Source organism: Pongo pygmaeus, chromosome 10, assembly GCF_028885625.2.
Source record: "Pongo pygmaeus isolate AG05252 chromosome 10, NHGRI_mPonPyg2-v2.0_pri, whole genome shotgun sequence".
In the NCBI taxonomy this organism is placed as follows: Eukaryota; Metazoa; Chordata; class Mammalia; order Primates; family Hominidae; genus Pongo; species Pongo pygmaeus.
Window position 1 is genome coordinate 67,162,621 of NC_072383.2, and position 18,622 is coordinate 67,181,242.

Here is an 18,622-nt window from a genome sequence, read left to right on the forward strand (position 1 = left end):
GAAATTGATCCAAGGATACTGGCAGCCCATTCTACTCCAAGTGTGTAAACTTGAGCCTTTTATATTTCACATTGTAAACACATGCTGTGTATGCTTGTGCACAGTGAGAGACTGCCTACTTCTATAGCAGTCCATTTTATGTTTTCCTTGACTTACTAAATCATCTAACTATGAATGAACACTAAAAGACGAATGGCCCACCTCCTCTTATCTCTATTATGTGTACCTGGGCAGTAAGTTATCTAGAGTAATTTATCTTCTGACAGTTGTTTCTTCTGCTTACACACGCAGACAGAATGTGCCCTCTAATTAGATTTGGCCGATACTAGTTATTTGATCGGTTAATAGGAAAGGTAAAAACAGGGAGTCAAGAATGTGCCCTCTAATTAGATTTGGCCGATACTAGTTATTTGATCGGTTAATAGGAAAGGTAAAAACAGGGAGTCAAATTTATATTCTTTTTAGTTTCCTTTGCTGTTTCTCTCCCCTAACCTTTTAATTTTGAGGGCACTTACAGGGGACTAGTCTCTACACTTGGTGCTCTTATCCAGTCTCATGGCTGTAGGATTTACATGCTGCCAGTTTCCAAATTTATATTTCCAATTCAGATGGGCTAATATTTCAGCCCCTCCTCTCCCCTACTATCTGCCTGCTCAGCCCACAGTCTTACCCAACAGCGAATATAAATACTATCATTTCAATTGTGTAGGCCCAAAACAGATCACTCTTGACTCCTCACACCCTACATATACAGGGATGTACTTTGTCTCTACCACCAGAAAATACCTGGGACCTCTTACTAATGCTGGGGTTGCTCTCTGCCTTTGCCACTGCAGTCTGCTGTCAGTATAGCTGTCAATCTATATTGTTTCTTAAAAATCCTGCAGTGCCTCCCCATTTCTTTACTTAAGAGACAGGATCTCTGTCACCCAGGTTTGAGTGCAATGGTGTGACCGTAGCTCACTGCAACCTTGAACTCCTGGGTTCAAATGATCCTCACACCTCAACCTCCCAGAGCACTAGGATTACAGGTTTGAGCCACCTCACCCAGCCCGCTCTTCATTTCTATCAGAGTAAAGCTGCAGTCCTGACAAAAGTCTCTCCATGATTTGCTCCCCCACTCCCCCCACCTTTTTTTCTTTTTTTTTTTTTTTGAGATAGAGTCTCACTCTCACCTTGGTTGGAGTGTAGTAGCATGAGCTCAGCTCACTGCAACCTCCACCTCCTGATCTCAAGCAATTCTCCCACCCCAGCCTCCTGAGTAGCTGGAGGTGCGCACCACCACACCTGGCTAGTTTTTGTCAGTTTTGTAGAGATGGGCTTTTTGCCATCTTGCCAAGGCTGGACTCGAATTCCTGGACTCAAGCTCCCCTGCCTCAGCCCCCCAAGTGCTGGGATTACTGGCGTGAACTGCTGCGCCCAACCAATTTGGCTTCTCTTACCTCTGACCAGATCTGCCAATACCTTTCCCCATGCTCACTCCATTCTAGCCACTCTGGCCTTGTTTTTCAAACAGGCTAGGTATCGTCTTGTGTCTGAGCCTTTGTGTGGGCCATTTTCCCTGCCTGGAGTGCTGGAGATAGCTGCCTGAGAAGAATCTCAGTGAGGTTTGTTTTTACCATTCTATTGAATGGAAACTGCTACCTCCCTTAACTGCTTTATTCTTTACTCTTCCCAAGCATTTACGACCTAACACTATGTATTTTGCTTGTTCATTCAAATATAAAGTCCCATGAAAGCAAGGATCTTATTGTAGTTTCTGTTAACATGCCAAGTGTCTACATCAGCGTGTGGCAAGCAAATGTTAATATTTGAATGAACGATCTTGAATTGTAGTTCTGCCTCACTGTCTTGTTAGCAACTATTGTAAGAGCTACGTCAGCATGTTTAAAATTGTAAAGCATATAGAAGTTGACATTCTAACAATTTTTAAGCATACAGTTCAGTGGCATTAAATACATTCACAGTGTTTTGCAACCATCACCACTATCCATTTCCAGAACTTTTCCATCATCCCAAACAAACTCTACCCATTAAACAGTAACTCCCCATTCCCACCCTAGCCCCAGTCCCCGATCATCTCTGTTGTACTTCTGTCTCTGAATTTGCCTATTCTGGGTACATCATATAAATAGAATCATACAATATTTGTGCTTTGGGTCTGGTTTATTTCACTTAGTATGCTTTTTGTTTTTTGAGACGGGAGTCTCGCTGTGTCGCCCAGGCTGGAGTGCAGTGGTGCAATCTCGGCTCACTGCAATCTCCGCCTCCCGCGTTCATGCCATTCTCCTGCCTCAGCCTCCCGAGTAGCTGGGACTACAGTGTCCGCCACCACACCCGGCTAATTTTTTGTATTTTTAGTAGAGACAGGGTTTCACTGTGTTAGCCAGGATGGTCTCGATCTCCTGACCTCATGATCCGCCTGCCTCGGCCTCCCAAAGTGCTGAGATTACAGGCGTGAGCCACTGCGCCTGGCTATTTCACTTGGTGTGTTTTTAAGATTCATCCATGTTGTAGCATGTGTCAATATGTGGCTGAATATCATCCCATTTTATATACATATATGCCACGTGTTTATCCATCTGTCAGTGGACAGCTTGTTTCTACCTTTTGAATATTGTGAATAATGCTACTATGAACATAGATGTACAACTATCTTTAAGTCCCTGTTTTCAGTTCTGGGTATATAGGAGTGAAATTGCTGGGTAATGGTAATTCTATGTTTAACTTTTTGGGGAATCATGAAACTTTCCCGCAGCTACTGTACCATTTTACGTTCTCACCAGCAGTGCATGAGGATTGTAGTTTCTGTACATCCTCAACAATACTTGTGCTTTTCTTTTTATCTGATAGTAATCATCCTAATGGGGACAAGTGGTTATTTCATTGTCAATGGCAATTTTTAAAGCAGCTCATTTTTATTGAGACTCTACAAAGTACTTAACTTGCCGGGCACAGTGGCTCATGTCTGTAATCCCAGCGCTTTGGGAGGCCAAGGCAGGTGGATCACTTGAGCTCAGGAGTTCTAGCCTGGGTAACGTGGTGAAACCCCATCTGTACAAAAATACAAAAATTAGCTGGGTGTGGTGGCACAGGCTTGTGGGCCCAGCTACTCAGGAGACTGATGTGGGAGGATCGCCTGAGCCTGGTAGGTCGAGGCTGCAGCAAGTGAAGATTGTCCCACTGCACCCCAGGTTGGGCGACAGTGAGACCCTCAGTGAGACCCTGTCTCAAAAAGAAAAAACAAAGTAAACTTAGTTTTCATTGAACCAATTCTCTTTTGCACTCAATGTTTCATTGGTTTACATAATATTGAGATGAACTCACAGGCAAAATTACCATTGACATAGTTTAGAAATAAACACAGGTGACTCTAAACATTACTAGTAGCATGAGTTCTTGGATATGATCTATTTTGTGTGACTAAGTCAGTTTTATAGAGAGAATGTATAGTTATGTGGGGCCAACTGAGGGCTTTTAGAATATTGACATTTTCTTAAATGCTCTAAGTTTGCTCCTGGAAGTATGGTCTACAGGGTATCAACATTGGCATCACCTGGTCTGGGAACTGGTCACCAGTGCAGAATGTACCATGCGAAATCAAAGTCTACATTTGAGCAAGATCCCCAGTAATTTGTATGCACATTAAAGATTGACAAATTGTGCCTTTAAACTACTTTTAATGGCTACCTGGTGTTTCAACTTGTGACATAATTTTAACCAGTTCTTGCCACTGGGTGTTCAGGTTATTTCACTAGGTTTTTGAATATTATAAAGGATGCTGCAATGAATTTCCTTATAGGTAAATCTTAGTGCAAATATCTGTTTTCCAGTAATGAATTTCTTGGAGTGCTTGATTGAGAGTATGAATATTTGAGTTTTTGACACATTAAATTGCCCCGATTTACTTTTACCCCAGCTGTATGTGAAAATGTGTATTTCTCCACATTCTTTTCAGTAATTAGTGCTTTAAAAAATCTATTTTAGTGGTGGAAATGGGTATCTTATTTTTAACTATTTCGTGATTGTTAGAGTGGCTTAAATATATTTAAATGTTAGTTATGTGCTTCCATCTAGAGATAGGCGTACATAAGAAATGAATCGGTGAATCATGATTTGGTATTTCCATTTTAGTAATTGAGGAAACAGTTCAGTAATACAACCAGTAAAGGGCAGACCCAGGAACTGAAGATCTGATTTAGGAACCAAGAAAGATCTGAAAGATCCTTTTCTAATCTATCAAGCCAGAATTAACCTGGTATGTTCTGACTATTATGGTGGAGTCAGCTAATCAAATCAAACCCTTTTTATTTCCATTCTTATACTGAAAATGTTTCTAAGTTTACTTAGTGCACACAATGAGAATCATTTAAAAAGAAGTTATTTAGTATTTAGATTGTTACCTTAGAGAATCCTTAGATAATACTTTTATTTTTATGTAGGGTGTCACTCTGTCACCCAGGCTGGAGTGCAGTGGCATGATCATGGTTCGTCATAGCCTCAACCTCTTGGGCTCAAGCCTCCTGCATAGCGGGGACTACAGATGTGCACCACCACACCCAGCTGATTTTTGTATTTTTGTAGAGGCAGATTTTGCCATGTTGCCCAGGCTGGTCTTGGATCCTGGGCTCAAGTGATCCACCCTCCTCGGCCTCCCAAAAGTGCTGGGATTGCAGGCATGAGCCACTGCACCTGGCCTGAGAATACATTTAAGTTTTGTTTTGTTTTTTTTTTTAGGAAATGTATAGTATCCTCACATTCTGAATAGAATTCTCATGGTAGGTGTAAGAAAGTGGTCTTAATTTTACTTAGCTATGTAATGCTGCTTTTTGTTTTTGTTTTTAGCGCTAGGTGAAAGTCTATTATAGGCTATATATATATATTATATATTTTATATATATAAAATATATTTTATATATATAAATATATATTTTATATATATATAAATATATATTTTATATATATAAAATATATATTTATATATATATATATATATATAGCATTTGAATGTCTATTTGTGTGGTATTCAGGAAGGAGATACAAAGCCAGTGAATATTACTTCTGTTTTTTTAGGAACCAGGAAATAAAATAATTTCCATTCAGTGAGTAACTCAAAGTGATTGCAATGTGCAAAATACCTTGAGCATACAAAGGAAAAACAATTGGCTGTCCAGAAGAAAGGAACTAAAGAGACTAATACGTGCTTTCCCATATGTTATTTCATGTAAGTGTTAAAAACAGTCCTATTGGGATTCCTTGGTTACAGGTGAGGTAAGGTATTTTGTAAGATTCAGTAGCAGAGCAATGATCACGTTAGGAGTCAGAAAAGCCAACCCAGAGAATGTGACGGTAGAACTGATTCTTAGAGGTCATTATTTGAAGATATGAGGTGATATGTATATTGTGAAAGAATCTACAGATACGTTAATAGACTTAAAAATTTAGCAAGATCAATGAATACAAAGTCAATTTAGAAGCCAGATATAATGTAGCTAGTGTTAAATTTAATAAAAGGTGTGCAAAGTTCTCTTTGTAGAAAGTTTTAAACCTTTACTGAAAGACATTAAGATAGGCCCAAATCAATGGACATCTGTTTGCTCCTGAAAGTGTGTTCTACAGACTGGCATCGTTGACATCAATATTCCTGTTGTTGGGTAGGAGGAATCAGTATCATTAAATATGACAGCTCTGCCCAAATCTATAGCATCAATGCAAATCAGAATAATATCCCGAGAAGTTTGTTTTTGTTACTGAATATGACTCTCTGGTTCTAAATTTTATATGGAAGCTCAAAAGCAAATGATAACCAAGAGGGAGGTGGAGTGAGACTTGCCTTACCAGATACTAAGCCGTATTGTAAGTAAGATAATACAGACTTGATGCAGGAATAGACCATGGAACAATATACAGAGACTAGAAGCCACATATTATGAAAACTAGATTTATGATAGAATGGGAATCTCATACATAAATATCAATTCTAGGTGGATTAAGAGGCAAAGCCAGATTCTTAAGAATAAATTATAGGAAATAATTGTATGACCTTGGATTGGAGAAGGAGTTCTTAAGACATAAAAGGACAAATTATAAAGGGAAAGATTGATAAATTTGAATAAAATTAAGAACTCCTGATTATTAAAAGAGTGAAACGAAAAGTCCCAGACTGGGAGAAGAAATTAGAACACAGATAATTGACAAAGGACTTTTATCAAGAATAGGTAATAAACCATACATATATGAGAACAGTAGAAACCCGATAGAAAAATGGTCAACTCGGGCCGCCGCAGCTGCCGCTGCCGCTGCCGCTGAATGATTTGAGCTACAGCGGGCGGTTTCGGCTTGTGGCCGCGAGCCACTTGTGCGGCTGCCCAGAGAACCAGAGATCGTCGATCCCGTGTCGTCTTCCTCTTCGCCCCCAGGAGGAGCGAGAGGGAGCCGCGGTTGATGTGAGAAATAGACTTCCGGGAAATGGCCTCTAAATCCTGGCTGAATTTTTTAGCCTTCCTCTGTGGATTGGCAATAGGATTTTTTGTTTTTTTTTTTTAATGTTCTCAGCTATTTAGTATTTTGTTGGGAGAATAGGGTGACACCCAACCTAATACTCTTCATAATGATCCTCATGCGAGGCATTCAGATGATAATAGCACAATCATCTAGAAGGACATATGAACTTCAATGCAGATTCTAGCCAACATAAAGACGAGAACACCGACATCGCTGAAAACCTCTATCAGAAAGTTAAAATTCTTTGCTGGGTTATGACAAGCCCTTAAAACCTAGAGAAAAAGGCCAAACTTGTCAAAGTTACATGGGCTCAGCATTGTCACAAAGTGTTATGAGTTCAGAGGAAAATAAAGACTTCCCTACTGTGGGATTGAAAACCAAAGAAGGCAGAGATCAGCTATACTGGAAAACAAAGCTTTTCAGTATGTCCATGAACATTATTTAGAAGATGCTGATTGGTTTTTGAAAGCAGATGGTGACACGTATGTCATACTAGACAATTTGAGATGGCTTCTTTCAAAATATTACCCTGAAGAACCCATTTACTTTGAGAGAAAAATTAAAACCCTATATGTAAAGCAGGGCTACATTCAGTGGAGGAGCAGAATATGTGCTAAGCAAAGAAGCCTTGAAGAGATTTGTTGATGCATTTAAAACAGACAAGCATACATTTAGTTCCTCCATTGAAGACAGCACTGGGGAAATGCACGGAAATTATAAATGTAGAAGCAGGAGATTCCAGAGATACCACTGGAAAAGAAACTTTTCATCCCTTTATGCCAGAACATTTAATTAAAGGTTATCTACCCAGAACCTTTTGGCACTGGAATTACAACTGTTATCCTCCTGTAGAGGGTCCTGGTTGCTGTTCTGATCTTGTAGTTTCTTTTCACTATGTTGATTCTACAACTATGCATGAGTTAGGATACCTCATTTATCATCGTCGTCTATGTGATTATTTATACAGATATCAACCTGCCTTACCTGAAAATATACTAAAGGAAATTAGTCAAGCAAACAAAAATGAAGGTACAAAAGTGAGGTTAGGAAACCCTTGCATGAAAGTAAATGATGAACAAAGGTAAAATGTCGAGCATTGCACTGAAGAAGGACTTCTGCATTTCTAACATAGAACACTGGAATCCCATGAGGAATTCTAAGTGAACATTCCATGTAGAAATCTTTCACATAAATGATTATAAACTGAAGCTTTAAATGAGCTGTGAAGTCTGTTAAAATGCGTTTTCATACAGTAATATATAAATATATCTATATATATGAAGAACTTGTGTTTTTAAAATGGTGACCAGGTAGAGGAACTAGAAGAGATTTTGTTGCCTATTTTTGACCATCTGTATTATTGTCACTGAGAAACTAAAACAATTAAATTTGCTAAAACTACAGTGCACCATGTTAGTAATAAACAGATCTGCCCCAAAGAAAATTAAAAAAAAAAGGACAACAGACATGAACTGACATTTCACAGAAGAAAGTTTATAAATATATGAAATAAAATTTAATTTTATTCTGGAAAGTGCATATTAAAATCACAGGTGCCATTTTTTACCTACAATATTGGCAAAAAAAATGTTCAAAATGTAATCTGAGTATTGGCTAGTATACGGTGCAAGTGAAAATACTGCTGGAAGGGGTATAAATTCATATGACGATTTTGGAATCTAGTTTAACATTACTTGGTAAAGTAAATGTGCATGTATCCCCAGGAGAAACTCATATCTTTACACTAGAAGACATTTACAAGAATGTTTATAGCAACATCATTTGTAATAGAAAACTGGAAACATCTCAAATATCCACCAATAGAATAGATAAATAGTAGGACATTCATACAATAAAATAGTATGGAGCCTGAAGATGTAAGAACTAGTTACACACATGAACATAAAAAGATCTTAACATTGGCAGGGTGTGATGGATCACAAGGTCAGGAGTTCAAGACCATCCTGGCCAAGATGATGAAACCTCGTCTCTACTAAAAATACAAAAATTAGCCGGGCATGGTGGCAGGCGCCTATAATCCCAGCTACTCGGGAGGCTGAGGCAGAGAATTGCTTGAACCCAGGAGGCGGAGGCTGCAGTCAGCCGAGCTCACACCACTGCACCCCAGCCTGGGCAACAGAGTGAAACTCCATCTCAAAAAAAAATTAAAAAACTTAACATCTTTACTGGAATAAGCAAGTCACAGACGAATTCACACAGTATTCCATTTATATTAGAGATTCTAACATTTAGAGACATATTAGAAAAGCAGCGTAAGAAACCATTAATAAAATTCAGCATAGGTTTCTAGGGGCAGGAAGGTAGAGGGATGTAATCAAGGAGGAAGTCTCACAGGGCATCTAATGTGCCATACCGAACCAGAATGGCTGGCATCCAAGCGTTTTTACTTTTTGGACAGTATATATTTTGATACACAAGTATGATGTATTTTATAATCAATAAAATAATAGAAATATGCTTACTATTGTATAAGTCTAGCTGAATTCTAGATCGTTTAAGTGACCATTATACCTAGAAGGTGATAGTAATAAATACTTAAAATAATACTTAGGTGTTTTTCCAAAAACATGTCAAATACTACTTTAAAATAATTTTCTATTTATATTATCTGAAATTTTGTTTTAGTACATTTTACTTGAAATGGGAGATAATAGTCCAATGAGGGCATGGAAGTAACAAATAGTTAATGTTATAAAGAGTTTTCTGCTCTATCAGAGAATCTCAACATGAAAGAGAGGAACATGTAGGTTGAAAAAGCATATTCTGAAACTATTATTGCTTTGATATATTTTCTTTCAAATAACATCAAAGGAGATTGTAAGGCTTAACACCACTTCCTCTCCAGATAGCCATAAAATTAGTCTTCATACAGCACTAGGTGGAGGAAGACAAGGGCCTGGTCACCAGTGTACCAAGTACTGGACTGGGGGTTGGGAGGACTTCAGTTACCAATTATGGTATCTCTAGGTCTACAACAAGGTAAACAGTTTGAAACATTGAGTTGCAGTTGATGCCACACAAAAGTTTCTCTATTTGTTGTCTTGGTTGGGACACAGTGATTAGTACAAGTAATGTACCTGAATGGGGACTTAACAGTCATCCTCCCTTATGAAGCAGACTGCTGTAGAATTTCACGCAACTTGGGGCCACTCTGGTGAGCCTGTATATCTTCCTGACACGTTTGCACCTGGTGGTAATCTACCTGTGCCAAACCATTTCTGCCCTTATGGTGGTGTGGTATCTCATTTTTTCAAATACTTTTCAGAGTCCTAACAGCTCTCAGATCTCAGAATGATGACCTCAATTGGAGCTTGCTTCCTGGAGAAACTGGCCAAGGTAGAGATTACCAGAACCAGAGTTGTTCCAGGACAGATTAAACCTTAGCATTGTTGAAAGCAACTACCATTACATGACAGCTTACCAAGATGGGTTGGGGAAGCCAGAATTTTGGTGATGAATAGTGTCTTCCAACATTTGAGAAACCTTAAGTACTATTGGGTTCTGTGTATTCATTCATTCAGAATTACTGAGTTGCCCATTAGATGTCAGGCACTGTGCTAGGGTCAAACTAAAAACTCCACCTCAAGATTAGCTAATATTTGCATGAAACAGTAGATATTTTAATCTTTTTAGAGACAGGGTCTTACTATGTTGCCCAGGCTAGACTTGAACTCCTAGGATCAAGTGATCCTCCTGCCTCAGACTCCTGAGTAGCTGGGACCACAGGTGTGTGCCACTGTACCCAGCAATTTTGCTCGATCTGTAGGCCTCCCAATCTGCTATGTCTGAGATCTTGTTGAATCTTATAGAGATAACTTAGAAAAGACGTAGCTCAGGAATTTCATTTTTTGGGCTTTCACATATATGCACTTTTCAGGGTTAGCCAAAAAGAGGTGGTGCTGCAGTATTCAGGATGTCTTATGTCTTAGAAGAAGAGTTTATGTGAGGTCACTATGGGATCTGAATCAGATAAGATATAGTTAGTATCTTTCTTCAGGTAGGATTCATTTAACAAATATTCTGGTCACATATCCAGGTGCCACAATGAATATAGCCATGAATGTAACATAACATCTCTCATCTCTTGAAGATTATTTGTAGTGAGGAAAGGCAGACAATGATCAAATATATCAGTTTGTGTTAAAAATTATTAACCAGTATAAAGCAAGGTATTACTATATATGTTTGTCAAGGAAGATCCTTATGAAATTTGGTTTGAACAGAGCTGAAAAGATAGAGAGGGAGTGATAGTCATGTGGCTATCAGGGAGAAAACCATTCTTTTTTTAAGATGGAGTTTCGCTCTTGTTGCCCAGGCTGGAGTGCAATGGTGCGACCTCGGCTTAACTGCAGCCTCCACCTGCCGGGTTCAAGCGATTCTCCTGCCTCAGCCTCCTGAGTAGCTGAGATTACAGGTGCCCACCACCATGCCGGCTAATTTTTTTGTATTTTTAGTAGAGATGGAGTTTCATCATGTTGGCCAGGCTGGTCTCGAACTCTTGACCTCAGGTGATCCACCAACCTTGGCCTTCCAAAGGGCTGGGATTACAGATGTGAGCCATGATGCCCAGCCAGAGAAAACATTCTTGCAGAAGTAATAGTGCAAGTGCCCTTAAGTGTAATTGAGGCAGCAAAAGGCTGCTAGAATGAGAGAAGAGAAGAATGGTCAGAAATGGGTTCAAGAAGATATTTGGGGACATGATTTTGTAGGGCTTTATTGGGAATGGTAAAGATTTCAGGTTTTTTCATGGCATGACAAAATTTGGAAGCATATGAGCAGATAAGGTATAATCCTACATTTTATCACTGGTTACTATTTGAAAAATAAGCTGTTAGGGAACAATTCCAGAAGCAGGTGGACCAATTGGAATTAAAGCAAAGGCTTTAATATGGGTAAGAGAAAAAGGTATAGGTTCTTTAATCAGGGCTAGAGATAGAATTATGGGAAGTGTAGGGCTGGGCGTGGTGGCCCAAGCCTGTAATCCAGCACTTTGGGAGGTCGAGGCAAGCGGATCATGAGGTCAGGAGATCGAGACCATCCTGGCTAACATGGTGAAACCCCGTCTCTACTAAAAATACAAAAAATAAGCCAGGCATGGTGGCAGACACCTGCAGTCCCAGCTACTTGGGAGGCTGAGGCAGGAGAATGGCGTGAACCCAGGAGGTGGAGGTTGCAGTGAGCCGAGATCATGCCACTGCACTCCAGCCTGGGCGACAGAGTAAGACTCCATCTCAAAAAAAAAAAAAAAAAAAAAAAGTGTGGGAAGTATGGGTATATAAATAGTATTTAAAGCAGTGGGACCAGATGAGCTCACTGAGAGAATGATAGTTAAAAGGTCAGCAGGCTGAACCCTGGGGTTCTCCTATATTTAAGATAGACAAAATTAGAGTGACTCAATAAAGAAGACTGAGGGGACAACCTGTGAGGTAAGAGAGCTGAGAGAGAAAGAGAAAAAAAAAATTAAAGTTGCGTGGGGGGCCTTGAAGCAAAGTTTCATAAAAGAGGGAGAAACATTAAGTGTCTGGCATACTACTGAAGGACTGACTAAGATGAAGACCGAATTGACCATTTGATTTGACAATTAGGTTCACTAGTGGCTGAGCAGTATGGTTTGAATGGAGTGGTGAGGACAAAAGGGTGATTTGAGTGAACTGAGGAGGGAATAAGAGGGGAGATAGTGAAAACAGTTTTTTTGTTTGTTTGTGGAGATTGGGTCTTGCCCTGTCACCGAGGCTGGAGTGTAGTGATGTGATTATGGCTCATTGCAGCCTCAACCTCCTGGGCTCAAGCAATCCTCCCACCTCAGCCTCCCAAGTGGTTGAGACTAAAAGCATTCACCACCAAGCCTGGCAATTTTTAAAAATTTTTTGTAGAGATGAGGTCCTTACTATGTTGCCCAGGCTGGTCTTGAACTCCTGGACTCAAGTTATCCTCCTGCCTTGGCCTCCCAAAGTGTGAGGATTACAGGTGTGAGCCACTGTGCCCATCCCAGAAATGGTCTTTAGAAGAGTACTGTAGTATGTCAGCAAGGCGATGGAACAGGAAGCCCAAGACCCTTCTTCTGTCATGGATAAATGAATTTAACAATGATAGACCAAATCCCTCTGTGAGAAATCCAGAAACCGGTTACAGGTTGCTTTACCACAAGTGAGACTAAAATCAACGGCATCAAAGCCAGGTAGGAAAATTCAACTACTTGTCGCTTGCCAGAGCCTCCCAGCCCCCAACCCCTGCACAACGTGGAGCAATTGGGAGGAAACCTTCAAACTTCTATCTGCAGAGGAAAAGGACTAGAACATATATCCAACATTCTAAGTTTTAGGGACCTGGCTGAGGGACCGCTTTCTGTATTTTTGCCTGAATCTGAGCACAGCAAGGGGGCACCAGCTGTAAGCTGTGGGAACACACTACTCCGGAGTCTGCAGTACCACAGACAGACACTAGGCGAAGCTCCAGTACCATGACTTGCTATAGCACCCAAGACGCCACAGTATTGCAGGGGAACTTCTGATTAGAAACCCCGCAAACCTCTTCAAGTAGAATTCACACACAAGCCTAAAGAGGATGCATTCCCAGAAAAGGCTTAAGAAGCCTCCAGAATCTCTAGCCAGGCTGAATGGAGAAAGTCTTTGATATAGAAAACGAGATCAGAAAATCTGGGTGAGATGGCTGATTCTTCAGTACTAAAATCCCAACAAAAATTAATGAGGCATAACAAAGAAATGGAAACATGGCACATTTAAGAAACCAATTAAATTTCCAGAAACCAATTTGAAATAAATGGAGGTAAATGAGGTGCCAGAGAATTAAGAAATACCATTATAAGAATGCTTAATTAAAATAGAGCATAGATAGCTAAACAAAACCAAGAATATCATGCATAAACTGATGGAGAATATCATCAAAGAGAAACTGTAAAGAAATACCAAACAAATTCTGCAACTGAAGAATATAATAACTGAATTGAAAAAAAAAAAATCTCTAGAGGGATTGAACAGAAGAAATAGTGAACTCAAAGACAGGACTTTCAAAATTGCCGAGGCACAGGAGAATGAAAAAATATGAAGAGAGCCTAGGGGGTTTATGGGACACCATCAAATAGAACAACATTATGGGAGTTTCAGAAGAAAAATAGAGAAAAAGGCACAGACCTATTAGAAGAAATAACAGCAAAAAATTTCCTAGATATGAGAGAAATTGACATATAAAAGAAACTAAGAAAATGCCAGCAAAGATAAATCTCAAGAGACCACACCAAGACACATCATAATAAACTATCAAAAACAGAATCATGAAAGCAGCAAGAGAAAAGCACTCATCATGTACAAGAGGGCTCCTGATCAATTATTAGCAGGTTTCTCAGCAGAAACCTTGCAGACTAGAAGGGAATGGGATGATATATTCAAAGTATAGAAGTTCCTGATAAGGTAAATGCATAGAAATATATACAGTCCTATAATATTGTAATGTAGGTGTGTAAATTACATTTAATTCTAGCATAGAATTTATTATTTTTAAAGTTGGGGTCTAGCTTTGTTGTCCAAGCTGGTCTTGAACTTTTGGGCTCAAGTAATCCTCCTGCCTTACCCTCTGAGTAGTTGGGGCTACAGGTGTGCACCACCATGCCCAGGTACCAGTTTTGAATACAAAAAACAAAAGTGTAAAAAGTAATTATATATCTGAGTAATGGATACTCATTATAAAAAGAGAAAATTGTGTTATTAATTACAAAGTGGAGGGGGGCAGAGATGTAAAGGAGTAGAGTTTTTATACATGAATGAAGTTGTTAGCTGTTTCAAATAGGATGTTACAATGTTTAGGTGTTTTATGTAATTGCAGTGGTAACCACAGAGAAAATAGCTACAAAATATACACAAAGGGAAATGAGAAGGGAATCAAAGCATGCCACTACAAAAAAAAAAAAAAGAAACAAAAAACAAAAAACACAACAAAACAAAAAAGACAGCAATGGAAGAAAGTACGGACAAGAAAGCTACATGACATACAGAAAACAACAAAATGACAATAGTTCTTTCCTATCAGCAATTACTTTAAAGGTAGATGTGATGAACACTAATTAAAAGACATAGATTGGCTGAGTGGATTTAAAAAAAAAAAAAAAAAAAGATCCAACTATATGCTTTTTACAAGAGACTTACCTTAGACTTAGGGACACACAAAGTCTAAATGTGAAGGGATAGAAAACAGTTGCATGTAAATGGGAAGCTAAAAGAGAGCAGGGGTGGCCATATGTAATATTAGCCAAGATAGTCGTTAAGTAGAAACTCAGGAGGACAAAAAAGGATGTTATGTAATGATAAGGGGTCCATTCATCAGGAACATATAATAACTATAAATATATGCACATCTAATGTTAGAACTCCCAAATAGGTGGAGTATTGACAGGACTGAAAGAAGAAATTAACAGCAACACAATAATAGCAGGAGACATAATACTTCTCTTTCATTTATGGCCAGAACAACCATACAGAAGATCGAAGGAAACAGAAGACATGAACACAGTATAGATCAGTTGGCTGTAACTGATGTCCACTCATCAACAGCAGAATACACATTCTTAAGTACTCGTGGAGGCTTCTCCAAGATAGACCACATGTTAGGCCATAAAACAAATCTTGACAAATTTAAAGAGATTGAAAATCATACAAAGTATCTTCTCCAATCACAATGAAGTAAAACAAGAACTCAATAGCAGAAAGAAAGTCCATGAGTTTGTGGAAACTAAGCAGTGCCCTCTTAATGAATGGGTCAGAGAAGAAAACACCAGTGAATTTAAAAACTGTCTGGAAACAAAACAAAAAGGCAACATATCACACTTAACGGAATGCAGTGAAAGTAGAAGTGAGAGAGAGGTTTATAGCAGTACCCTGATACCGAAAACAGACAAAAACACAACAAGAAAACTATGGACCAACATTTTGGATTAATACAGTAGCAACAAAATAGGTAGATAAGGAATTTACCTCAATATAATAAAGGTCCCCTGGGCATGGTGGCACATGCCTGTATTCCTGGCTGCTCGGGAGGCTGAAGCAGGAGGATCACTTGAGGCCAGAAGTTCTGGGCTGTAGTGCGCTATGCTGATCAGGTGTCTGTACTAAGTTGGACATCAGTATGGTGACCTTCCAGAGGGGGGGACGACCAGGTTGCCTAAGGAGGGGTGAACTGGCCCAGATCGGAAAAGGAGCAGGTCAAAACTCCTGTGCTGATCAGTAGTGGAATCACGCCTGTGAATGGCCACTGTACTCCAGCCTGGGCAACATAGCGAGACCCTGTCTCTTTATATATATGTATATTTAGGTCATATATGACACTCAGTGGAGAAAGATTGAAAGCTTTTTCTCTTAAGATTAGGAATAAAGCAAGATTGTCCGCCCTTACCACTAATACCACTAATATTTAATGTGGGAATTCTGGCAAGAGCTATTAGGCAAGAAAAAGAAATATAAGACATCCAAATTGGAAAAGAGGTAAAATTACCTCTATTTGCTGACAGTGTGCTCTCATATTTGAAAAATTCTAAAGACACCACAAAATTACAACTAATAATTTCAGCAAAATTGCAAGACAAAAAGTCAACACATAAAAGTCATTTGAGTTTTTATGCACTAACAGTGACCAATCAAAAGGAAATTACATACCATATACTATAACATGAAAAAGGATAAAATACTTAGGACATGAAAGACTTGTACACTGAAAACTACAAAACATTGTAAAGAAATCAAAGAAGCTACAGATAAATGTATTAAGAGCCCATGCTCATGACTTGGAAGACTTAATATTGTTAAAATATCCATACTACCTAAAGCAATCTACAGATTCAATGCAATGTCTATCAGTATCCCAATGCATTTTTTACAGAAAATAAAAAAAGTTCTAAATTGTATGTGGATCCTCAAGGGACCTCAAATAGGCAAAACAATCTTGAAAAAGGACTGAGTGGAAGGCCTACACTTAAATGATTTCAAAACATATCACAAAAACTGCAATTAAGATGATGTGATGATGTCATAAAGATAGATATATAAACCAATGGAACAAATTAGAGAGCCCGGAGATAAGTTTTTGTACATATGGCCACATGAACTTTGACAGTGTATCTAGACCACACTTTTCCACAATAGGGAAAGGAGTATCTCCACTAAATGACGCTGGGGAAACTGGTTGCAAAAGCATAATGTTGGATCCTTACCCTATACCACACACAAAAATTAAAAAGGATGGATCGAAGACTGAACTCTAAGACTTACAACTATAAAACTCCTAGAAACTAAAAAACAAGAAAATTATGCGAGGAAGCCTTCAGGATATTGGATTTGGCAAGTATTTATTGAATACAACACCAAAAACAGGCAACAAAAGCAGTAATTGATAAATGGAACTACATCAAACTTAAATGCTTTATTAGCACATTAAAGGAAACAGTGAAAGGCAACCTGTGCATTGGGAGAAAATAATTGCAAATCATGTACCCGATAAGGGGTTGGTATCCAGAATATATAAAGAACTTACAACTCAGCGACAAAAAAAATAAATAAAGCTAAAACTGGATAAAGGACCTGAACAGACATTTCTCCAGAGGTGATATGCAAATAGCCAATAAATGCACAGAATGATGCTCAATATCACAAATCATTAAAGAAATGGAAATCAAAACCACAACGAGGTATTACCTCATACATATCATTATGGCCACTATCAAAAGAACAGGAATAATATATGTTGGAGAGGATGTGGAGAAGTTGTAACCCTTGTGCATTGATGGTGGTAATGTACAGCCACTGTGGGAAACAGTATGGAGGTTTCTCAAAAAATTAGAAAAACCATATGATCTAGCAATTCCACCTCTGGGTATACATGCAAAATAATTGAAAGCAAGGTCTCTAAATGATACTTGCACACCCACGTTTATGTGGCATTATTCACAATAGCCAAGAGGTGGAAGCAACACAAATGTCCACCTCTAGTTTTTAAAAATTGAGAAGAGAAATGGGAAAGTAACTAGAAGGGAATGTTATTATTAAGCAATGAATGTTTGGGATTTGCACAAGCCAAGTGTCATGATGATTCAGAACAGTCAAGCCACATTTGAAAGGCCACCTTCCACTTCTTGCCTTTCTTTATGTAAAGTTGAAGCCTCAAGAACTACACAATTTTATAAAATATTCACCCTCCAATGAGCTACTCCTTGTGGGAAGTAGTGGGAGTGTAAGAAAGGTACGGAACAGTGAATACATTGAGGCCTCCACAGTCTTCAATGGAAAACAGAATTCCACGTTTCTCTAACATCATAAGTCTATGTCCCCATATGAGACTGAGAGGGCATCATGGACTTTTAGCACAACTTGGTTATATTTACTTACAGGGAGCCTCTGTTTCTAAGAAGGCAAAAACTTTGCAAGGACACAAATGATCTCACAATAATTCAAACACCTTCCAAATTGCAGTCACACACTATGGAGAAGTTTAGTTGCCTCCATATATGAAAATTCTTCTCATATATATTTATTCAGGATTTTTGTGGGTTAATAGATGGAATAGAAATCCATTCCTTTTAGGGCAATCATGTAGACAATTCTAATCTCATAACTCTACTGCAAATGTGGAGAATCGTTGACACCATGAACTTGATGACATCTTAGATCCAAAGTTTCATCTTCTTTTAGAAATGAACCAGAGCAACAAGAGACAGGTAAAACACACCATGTATTAGTTTCCTAGTGCTGTCATAACAAAGTACCACAAAACAATAGATACTCATTATCTCTTCAGTTCTGGGACCTAGAAGTTCAAAATCAAGGTGTAAGCAGGGCTATGCTTCCTCTTGAAACGGCAGAGATGTCCTTCCTTGCCTCTTCCCAGCTTTTGGTGGTTTACTGGCAATTTTTGGTGTGCCTTGGTTTGCAGTTGCATAAGTCCAGTCTCTGCCTTAGTCATAACATGGCATTCTCCATGTGTGTCTCTGACCTCCCGTACCTGTCTTCTTATAAGGATACCATTGAGATTGGATCAGGAGCCTACTCTACTCCAGTATGACCTCATATTAACCAGTTACATCTGCAATGACCCTAAT

The 18,622-nt window shown here is 38.8% G+C and overlaps 1 pseudogene; it reads left to right on the forward strand.

Moving 5' to 3' along the window:
- The first annotated feature begins 6,351 nt into the window (after positions 1-6,351).
- Positions 6,352-7,589, forward strand: LOC129010736 (glycoprotein-N-acetylgalactosamine 3-beta-galactosyltransferase 1-like; annotated as a pseudogene).
- The last annotated feature ends 11,033 nt before the right edge of the window (positions 7,590-18,622 follow it).